A 10,372-nucleotide genomic window follows, 5' to 3' on the forward strand; every position below is an offset into this window, starting at 1 on the left:
CAGCGGGATTGGTTGAGACAAGTGAGGCGAGCAGGAAGGTAAAAACGACCGTAGGGGTGCGTAGGGAAGATAAGGGTAGGGAGGCCTGTATCCTGGTGTGGCTGAGAGCACATATTTGACTCAAATATTGATTACTTAATGAAATAAAGTGAAAATGAAAAGGAAATGTATATTGCAACAAACAGTGGCTCTATAAAGAAAAACAAGAGATTGTCCTCTCCTGTGCCTGTTCGTCTGGTGGTTCTGCCTAAACCCGTGAGTCGTCCCGTGCTGCAGTTAGATGCGCGCGCAACCGTATTCCTTCCTAGGACCTTACATCTTGAAAGTCCTTAGTCTTGAGTGTTTTACTTTTCAAAATTTCTGCGGGGTCCACTCAAGGCTGCCCCCGCTTGAGTTGGGAAGTAGGTTTAGCGAGGCTCTGGCAATATTCGAAAAGTCCTTTTTTCCTCGAGCCCCTACTCCCATTTTTATGCCCCATTCCACACGCAAATAACACTTTTAAGCGACCATCTTTCGCTCATTTTTCTCCAAATGAAAATTGGTGTTTGTCCAGAGATGTTACCACCACCTTCTTCTGGGCTGGTAATGTTGGTCAACATCCCCACCCGTGGCATCCTCGTTCAGAAGCGGAATGAGGAACTGTGCTTATTCAGAGGCTCACCTTTGACATCCCAATCCCGCTAACAGCTCCACAGGGCAAAATGGGGAGGACTCCTGATACCAATTCTTCAAAACGCAGTGTTTCTTCTAACTCTTAATAAACTTGCCAGCAGTTAACTACTGTAGGGCCTGGTTTTGACAGATTTCAGGGAAATTTGGGATATTTTGTTTTTTTGTGATACAGGGAATTGAATCCGGAAGCGCTCTACCACCGAGCTACATCCCCAACCCTCTCGATTTTTTGAGACAGGACTTCACTGTTTCGGAGCCAGTGATTGCCCCCCCCCGCCCCCCCCCCCCCCCCCCCCGCCTCAGCCTCCTAAATTGCTAAGATTACAGGCCTGCTCCATCGCGCCCAACTGGAAAGATTTAATTGGTGGGTAGTTATTTATCTTCCTGGAAGCACTGCAAGGATTATTCAATTTGTGTGAAGTTAAGTCACAAGGTAATTAAAGTCTTTAAGAAAATAAAGTTTGTGGCGGTGGCGCACTCCTGTAATCCCAGTGGCTCAGGAGGCTGAGGCAGGAGAATCTAAAATCTCAGCAATTTATGGAGACCCTGTCTCAAAAAATAAAAAAGGCTGGGGAGGGTTGGGGTTGTAGATCAGTGGTGGAGCGCTTGCCTAGCATGTGTGAGGCATTGGGTTCGATCCTCAGTACTACATAAAAATAAATATAATAAAGGCATTCTATTCTATGCTGGGGATGCACCCCTGGGTTTTACGCTTGGTACCCAAGGGAGGGAGTGGGGAATAGAGTTTATGTCAAAATTTATAAAGTTGTGTAAATTCAAATGTGTGGTTAATTGTCAACTATATCCCAACACAGCTTGTTTTCTTAATAAGCAGAAAAATATTTTTGCTAGTTTCTTCATTTGCATATCTCGTGTTATTTCTAGCAAAATGTATTATCATGTGGTTGCTCCTATTGCTTCCCAGTAAATTTCCTATGTTAAATTACTTTTTAAAACGTTCACTTCTTGTTTTTTTAATATATATTTATTTTTTAGTTGTAGTATTTTATTTATTTATTTTTATACTGAGCATGGAAACCCGGGCCTCATGCGTGCTAGACGAGCGAGCGCTCTACCGCTGAGCCACAATCCCAGCCCCCACGTTCACCTCTTGTTTTGTTTTTATTTTTTGGATCCTTCACAGACATTTCTGTTAAATCTGAGCCAACCTTGGAATGTAGCTCAGCTATAGAGCACCTGCCTAGCATGTGCAAGGCCCCAGGTTCAATTCTTAGTACTGGGGGCAAAAAAAAAAAAAAAAAGAAGAAAGAAAGAAAAGCCACAAACAACAACAACAAAACCAAAAGCAAATCTGAGCCAAGTCCTTAAGATATAGTGTAGTAACGCTTCAGGGTACCTTTATTTCTCCTTTGTGGCTCTGAATGGTTTACTCATTTTATGTTCATTTCGCCAAACTGCTGCTACACATTAACATCCTAATCATTCTTGGTCAGAAACCAAAATTTCCGTACTCATATTTGGCAGGATTTTTTGGCTACTTATTTCTTTCAGATACCTTTTTGAGTGTCTCTTTTTTTGTTTTTGTTTTGTAGTGCTGGGGGTAGAAACCAGGGCCTCCCAAATGCTAGGCAAGCAGTTTATCACTGAGCTATGTGTCAGCCCCTGAATGTAATTTTTTATTTTGTCAAATGCTATAATTTTATTTTCCTTTTTTCCAATTCCTCAATGGCATATCAGCCAAACTTTGCTTTTTTTAATTGAAAAACTTAAATTTCAAGGCATTAAAATAGCCCCTGTATCAGGGGCTGGGGTTATGGCTCAGCGGTCGCCTAGCAGATGCAAGGTGACCCTGGGTTCCATTCTCAGCACCACATAAAAATAAATAAGTAAATTAAGGATATTATATCCAACTACAACTAAAAAAAAATATTTTTTAAAAAATAATGTACCATGTAAAAATATTTTTAAGTATTCTGTTAATTTTATAAATTGGCCCTGAGTTAATTTTGGTAAATAGGCTTACTTGGCTAACCCATGTCTTTATATAAAAGGTGCTTTCCTAAGGAAGTAGAGAAGTTGTTCCTTTAAATGGAAAAGTGCTCTGGCAAAGGTTATGCTCAAGTATTTGTTGAATTTTTTAGATGTTTTCAACCTGTCCTAATAGGTTAACTACTGATCAGAATGGTCAGTGAAACAGAGTTCTGGGGTGAGGAATGGAGTTAACTTTTATCAGAGTTATTTCCTGAGCCCTCATGGTTTCTGCAAAGTCCTTTTGACTCTTGGAGTTCACATTGGAGCAATTTGTGGATGGAGACAGTCCCCCACAAAAATGCTGCAGCATAATATGTTACATATTGTTACAGAACCTCTGACCAAGTATTGTGAAAAACAAAAGGCAGCAACAAACTGATGATGTCATTTAGAAGGTGGGAATACTAAGTCATGAAAATTTCAGAGGCAATGACATTTGTGTTGACCTTGAAGGATAAACTGATGCTTCCATGGCAGAAAATGGGAAGATTATTCACTTAATAAATACCTATTGAGTACTTAATTTTATTTATTTATTAATCGATTGATATCGGGGATTGAACTCAGAGGCACTTGAGTACTTAATTTTATACCAAGAATGGTTCTAGGTAGTAGGGACACAGCAGCATACAGGACAAAGGCCCTGCCTTTGAGGAACTTGAAGCCTAGTGACATGGTAGACAGAAAGAAAACAGACTATGGAAGGCCTTGGTATATTCAGAGAAGGTGAGTTCATTGTGGCCTGATGGTAGAATACATGGTTTATCAGTGGAAAATGAAGCTATCAAGATAGCATGAGGACAGATAATAAAGAGCCACTTCTTGTTCCATGCTAAGAATTTTAAACAGACTCTTCTGTAAGCCAGTAGCTTGTATTATTATTATTGTTGTTGTTGTTGTTGTTATTATTATTATTATTATTTGCAGTGCTGGAGATCAAACCCAGGTCCTTGCATATGCTAAGCAAATGCTCCACCACTGAGCTACACCCCCAGCCCTATGCATTGACTTTTAAGCATTTTAGAGCTGTGGGACTCTTTTTTTCAGAGGAAATCCTGCCTAAGACACTCAGTATATAAAACAAAAGCAGAGCTGCTTGGTCAAAGCAGGGATCAGAGTGGACTTCAGAGGAACCCTTAGTTCTGCTCTCCCAGCTCACCCTCAGCTCTCCATAAAGTTCCTGAAGGATTTCTCTTTTTTTTTTTTTAATTTTTTTTAATTGTACCACGGATTGAACCCAGGGGTACTTAACCATAGAGCCACATCCCCAGTCCTTTGTATATTTTATTTAGAGATAGGGTCTCACTGAGTTGCTTAGAGCCTTGCAAAATTGCTGAGGCCGGCTTTGAACTTGCAGTCCTCCTGCCTCAACCTCTTGAGCTGCAGAGGTTACAGGGGTGTACCTCCATGCCCTGCTCCTGAGGCATTTCTGTGAAACCTAAGGGATCATGAGTTAACCCCCCTGATGAAGGTAATGGAGGGCACATAAACAATGAGCAGAGTGTTTGGATCTGCTTTGTTGTCCTTGACTAAACTTATCTGGGAGGACAAAGTGGGATAGCCAGTTAGCAAAGAAGCCAGTTGCATGGGTTAGAGAAGAGATACTGAGGACTTAAGTTGGGTAGAATGAATCCCAGAAAGATTTAGGAAGTAAAATCAACAGAACACAGTGATTGAGAATGAGGGGGAGAAGGAAAGTGGAATGAAAGATGATTTCAAATGAAAGTCCTCAAGACTTTCTCTGTTCTCTTTACTTCTGGTGATAGGCACCCTGGGCATCTGGCTGGGTCACTCCATCTTTCTTAGCTTTCTTTTGCCTGCAAGTCCAGTGTGACTGTCTCAGCAAGGCAGGGGTTGGCCCTTTGCCATGTCCCCATGCCCTTCACCAAGATTGATACAGAGAAGGAGGGGCAGTCTGGAAAGACAATGAGACATTGATTTTGAGCAGATGGGTTTAAATGACTCACAGAGCATCTAGCAGGTAGCTAGAAATATAGATCTAAAGCTCAAGAGAAAGGTTGGAGATGGAGATTTAGGGTCATCAGAAAACAGTAATTGAAAGGATGGAAGAAGATGAGTACGTCTAAATACATCAGGTATAGAGAAAAGAGCTAAAGATAGAAAGTGAGAGAACAAGGACACTTAGGGCCAGCAGGAGAGTACAGATGAGACAGAATCCCAGTAGAGGCCCTTCCCTTGTCTCACTACAGTAGTGGTCTGTTTATTAATTATACCAATAGTTCTGGATCCAAGTTCAAAAGCCAGGAGGTCACCTCAGAGATCTAAGAAGTGACCAGAAGAGGCCTCTGAGACCACAATACCATGCAGGTCTTAATCTTTCACTGGAGAGAGAACAAATTGCAGAATCATGTCCCAGACCTTAGCTCCAGAGATTTAAAAGTGTTACAAACTATCTGTAGCCCTACTCCCCAACCCCAGTTTTTAGATTTTATTTTTTTAAAACAATTTTAGATCTACGGGAAAAAAATACCATTTTTCATTAATGTGGTACATTTGCTCCAATGGGAACAAATATTGATGCATTATTATCAGCTCAAGTTCTTAGTTTACATCAAAGCTCCCTCTGTGTGTTACATAGTTCTGTGGATTTTTTTTTTTTTCTCCGAGAACCTAGGGCCTCATGAATGCTATGCAAGCACTTAACCACAGAGCTACACTCTTGATGCTTTTTTAAAAATTTGAGATAAGGTCTCACTAAATTGTTGAGGTTGGCCTGGAACTTGCAATCCTCCTGGCCTCAGTCTCCCAAGTAACTGGGATCACTGACATGGCGCCATCATGTCCAGCTTGTAACATCCTTTTTAAAAAATATATATATTTTTAGTTGTAGATAGACACAATACCTTTATTTTACTTTTATTCCTTTTTTTTTAATGTGGTGCTGAGAACCGAACCTAGTGCCTCATATGTGTGAGGCAAATAATTCACCACTGAGCCACAACCCCAGCCCTATAACATCCTTTTTAATGGTTGCAAAAGTCCTCTTTTGGGCTGGGCTGAGGTTGTGGCTCAGTGGTAGAGCGCTCGCCTGGTATGCGCGAAGCCCTGGGTTCGATCCTTAACACCACATAAAAATAAATAAACAAAAGTATTATGTACGACTAAAAAAATAAATATAAAAAAGTCCTCTTTTGTCAGATTGTGATGCTGTTACATGACTTAAAGAAAAGATTAGAATGGTAACATCAAATCTTGGCTTTACAAATCAGCAGCAAATCAGACTTTTACCCACATTTCATTATCTTTGGGCAAAAGAGCTTTTTAGATGTAACACACTAGCTTAGAAACCAGAAGAAAACATCTGGCATTCACTCTGATGGAAGAACCAAAGCAGAGCTGTAAACACCATCTGTCAATTTTTCCTTCCAAAGGAGCCTTTCCAAATTTCCTAGGTTCTCTTTGCCAACTCCTTTGTCACAGCAACACCCGAAGAATATGAAACCATTGAGGCTTCTCATGGCATTCTAGGTTAAGAGACTGGCTCCCAGGGCTGAAGCCCAACCCCTTTTTTGTACTGGGAATTAAACCCAGAAGGTTTGGTTGTTTGTTTTTGTTGTTGTTTTGTTTTTACCACTGATCTACATCCCCATCCCTTCTTAGTTTTTATTTTGAGACAGGTCTCATTAAGTTGCCAAGGCTGGCCTTGAACTTGTCATCCTCCTGCCTCAGCCTCCCAAATAGCTGGGATTATAGGCATACATCATTATGTTTTGCTGAAGCCCTCTGCTTTTATACTGCTATCTGTCCCCACCTTTGGAAGTCTCTACACTTTTGATGTTTATCTGTTAGACTGTGTTGACTGTGAAAATAGTATGTGTGGAGAATTGTGACCACAATGTGTACACAGAAGATGATCCAGCAACACTGATTCTGATTCATTCTGATTCACCAGTACTGTTTCATTTCTTTGAGTCATACTATGTCTTCTTTGCCTAATTCATATATAACCTCCTTCAAGAAGTCTTCATTGATGGTTTTTCCCCATTAATGGCCTCCTGAAGTATCCACATAGTACCTTATCATCAGTATAACAAAATACCTGAGACAATCAACTTATAAAGAGAAAAGGTTTATTTTGGCTCACAGTTTTATAGGTTCTAGTCTGTGATTGACTGGTCATGTTGCTTTGGGACTGTGCCAAGGCAACATATCATGGCAGGAGCATGTAGTGGGGGAAAACTGCTTACACCAGGGAACAAAGAGGAAGAGGAAGGGATCAGGGTCCAACAATCCCCTCAAGGGCATGCCTCCAAAGACCGAAGGATTTCCCACTAAGCCTCACCTCTCAAAGGCTCTACTGCCTCCCAATAGTACCAAGCTGAGGGATCAAGCTTTAACAAATGGTTCTTTGGGGAACATTCAAGTTCCAAATTATAGTACATGGGGAAATGGTCTTTTGTGCATTCATCTTCTTTATTAACATATATCAGAGATTGACACATAGAAGGTGCTCAATAAATAAGTTTGCTTCTCAAACTCTGAGTACAACATCTGCTGCTTTGTCCTGGTGTTTCCTCATTCTGCTCCTCTGTCTGTCCAATGCACTGGACCTGCTACTATCATCATATCCATGTGGCAGTTGGATTTTTCAGTTGTCTGGATGCTCCACTGGACATATTTTTGGTACAGCTCCAACAGTACTGCCATCTCAATAAATATTTCCCATCATGATCTGATTATCCACATTGCTTCTCCTGAAATTTTGACCTCCTGAGGGACATCCATTCTTAGGAATGATCCTTTGCTGACCTGGTCTAGGGGAAGTACTGAGCTATATTGCTCCAAGGGCCTTCCTCTTGTGAACTCCAAGAAGCACTATTTGGACAAACAAATATCTGGGCAAGGAACCACAGGGCCCATACTGGGACTTGCCCCTTTGGCTCTGATTATTTTAAATTCTTTACTATTAAGTAGTTTATTCAATTAAATACTTGAGTTCCATTCAGTCTCTCTGAGCATATGTAGGTGCAATAGGGTCCAGAGGTTATAGGAAAGTCCCTCCTTTAGAGTTATACTGGGATCATAGAAGTTTTCAATGAAAATTATTGGAATCCCTGAAAAGTAGGCACTGAGCAGAATAAGTATTCGGAAAAGAAGGAAGGAAGAGAAAAAGGCATTCCCAGCTAAGAGGACAAAGGCACAGGAATGCTGCCACTTCTGTGACTACAAGACCTATTAGTGGCTGCACCATTAGGTCCTATATGGGCAGCCAGCAGTGGGAATCTCTCCCGTCCCCTATAGCTATTGATTCTTCACCATTAACTCAGCTCTGTTTTTCACAAGTTCCTAATTGTCTGAAGTGAGACATCAGATCCTATTTGCCTCTTGAGTAACTATCAATAGTATCTCAACCTTCAAAACAAAGTGTTTCAGGAAAACTCTGGTTAATCAGGACCTATCAATCTCTGAGTCCCCCATGGCACTTTACTTTTAGGTTAACACTATTTCTCTGCAAGTAAAAAAGCAGACATATAACTACTGACAAATTGTGGTGTCTAGTGATTTAAGTTCCTGGAGAGTGAATTCTAAAGCCATGTGAGAACCAGGTTTGAATCCCAGCACCATCATAGGGAGGATAGGCAAGCAATTGAATTTTTCTGCCTTGATTTCTAAAATAGAAGTAAAAATAGTATGTAACTCATGTAGTATCTAACTCGTGTGTTGTGACAATTCAGTGAGCTACTGTGTGCAGTAATGCTTAATAAATGTTAAGTTACTTTTTGCATACTGTGTAGGAAATCTTCCTTTATCCCTTCCATGTCTTAGATGTCTCTATTTTCTCCCTAACACTGTTTTTTTTTTTTTTTTTTTTGTACTGGGTATTGAACTCAGTGGCACTCTACCATTTAGCCACATCCCTAGCCCTATTTTGTATTTTATTTAGACACAGGGTTTCACTGAGTTGCTTAGTGCCTCACTTTTGCTGAGGCTGGCTTTGAACTCGAGATCCTTCTACCTCAGCCTCCTTAGCCACTGGGATTACATGCGTATGCCACTACATGCAGCTTCTCCCTAACACTTTGAGGAAATTTTATCATAGCAATTAACTCAATGTTGATATTATTTATTTATCATTCTCTCCTACTATGCTCAAAGATTGTTTATTCATATACATTATAATAATGACCAGGAGAGACACAGTATATAATCTAAGTAATTAAAAACAAGTACTCAAGAAAAAAGAAATACAAGCACATGCATGTTCACAGATGTACACTAATCACAATAGCCAAGAAGTGGAAATAGCCCTAATGTCCATCCACAAATAAATGGATAAACAAATTGTGCTACACACATGCAAAGGAGTTTATTCAGCCATAAAAAGAAATAAAGTACTTATCCATGCTACAACATACATTAACCTCAAAATCATGCTTAGCTGGGCATGATGGTGCACACCTATGATCCCAGCAACTTGAGAAGCTGAGGCAGGAGGATTGCAAGTTCAAGGCCATCCTTCTTAATTTAACAAGACCCTGTCTCAAAAGAAAAAAGTGGGGGCTGGGGTTGTAGCTCAGTGGTAGAGTGATTCCTTAGCATGTGTCAGCACCACATAAAGGTAAATAAATAAAATAAAGTTATTATGTCCATCTACAACTAAAAAAATATTTTAAAAAAGAAAAAAGAACTGTGGGTATAACTCAGTATAGAGCTCCCCTGAGTTCAATCCCCAATACTAAAAAAAAAAAAAAAAAAAAAAGAAGCCATTATGTTTAGTAAAGGAAGACAGACACAAAAGCCAATACTATTATTCCAATTATATGAAATATCCAGAACAGGTAAATCACAGAGATAGAATGCAGATTAGTGGGTACCAAGGATTGGGAAGAAGGGAGGAATGGGTAATGCTTAATGCTTAATTTTCATTCTTACTGTTGTGCCACCATCACCTCTATTTAGTTCTGAACAGCTGGGTTGATAACAGCTGTTTCAGAACTAAATAGAAGTGGTGGTGGCACACAGTGTGAATGTAATAAATATCACTGAATTGTTCACTTTTAAATTTTTTCCATATTTTTATTGATGCACTGTAATTATACATAATAATGGAATTTGTTGTTACATACTCATACATGCACATTGAGTTTTTCACTTTTATATAGTTAATTTTATGTTATGTGAATCCTGCCTTCATAGAGTTTATATTTTAGTGAGGGAGGCAGATCAGAAGGTAAGCCAGTATACACATAAATACTTACATGTGATAATCACTTGGTGGGAAGTAAAAAAACAGCAGAAAAGTTAAGGAAGAGCAGGGGATGGTGGTTTGAGAAATTGTAAATATACCATCTGGGCTGTTTCCAGAGCCAAAGGCAGTGATTTAAAATGAGCCTACAGGGCTGGGGATGTGGCTCAAGCGGTAGCACGCTCGCCTGGCATGCGTGCGGCCCGGGTTCGATCCTCAGCACCACATACCAACAAAGATGTTGTGTCTGCCGAGAGATAAAAAATAAATATTAAAAATTCTCTCTCTCTCTCTCTCCTCTCTCACTCTCTCTTAAAAAAAAATAAAAAAAAAATAAAATGAGCCTACAGAGAGGTAAGCAAGAGTCAAGGACTGCAGAGCTTTATATATTCAATTTAAGAGCAATAGGGAGCTGGGAGGGTTTTAAGCAAACAATTAACAGGGCCTGGATTATATTTAACTGTTTTATCTATTTTTAGAAATCCTTTATTTTATTCATTT

The sequence above is a fragment of the Ictidomys tridecemlineatus genome, chromosome 3, assembly GCF_052094955.1.
Source record: "Ictidomys tridecemlineatus isolate mIctTri1 chromosome 3, mIctTri1.hap1, whole genome shotgun sequence".
Taxonomy (NCBI): Eukaryota; Metazoa; Chordata; class Mammalia; order Rodentia; family Sciuridae; genus Ictidomys; species Ictidomys tridecemlineatus.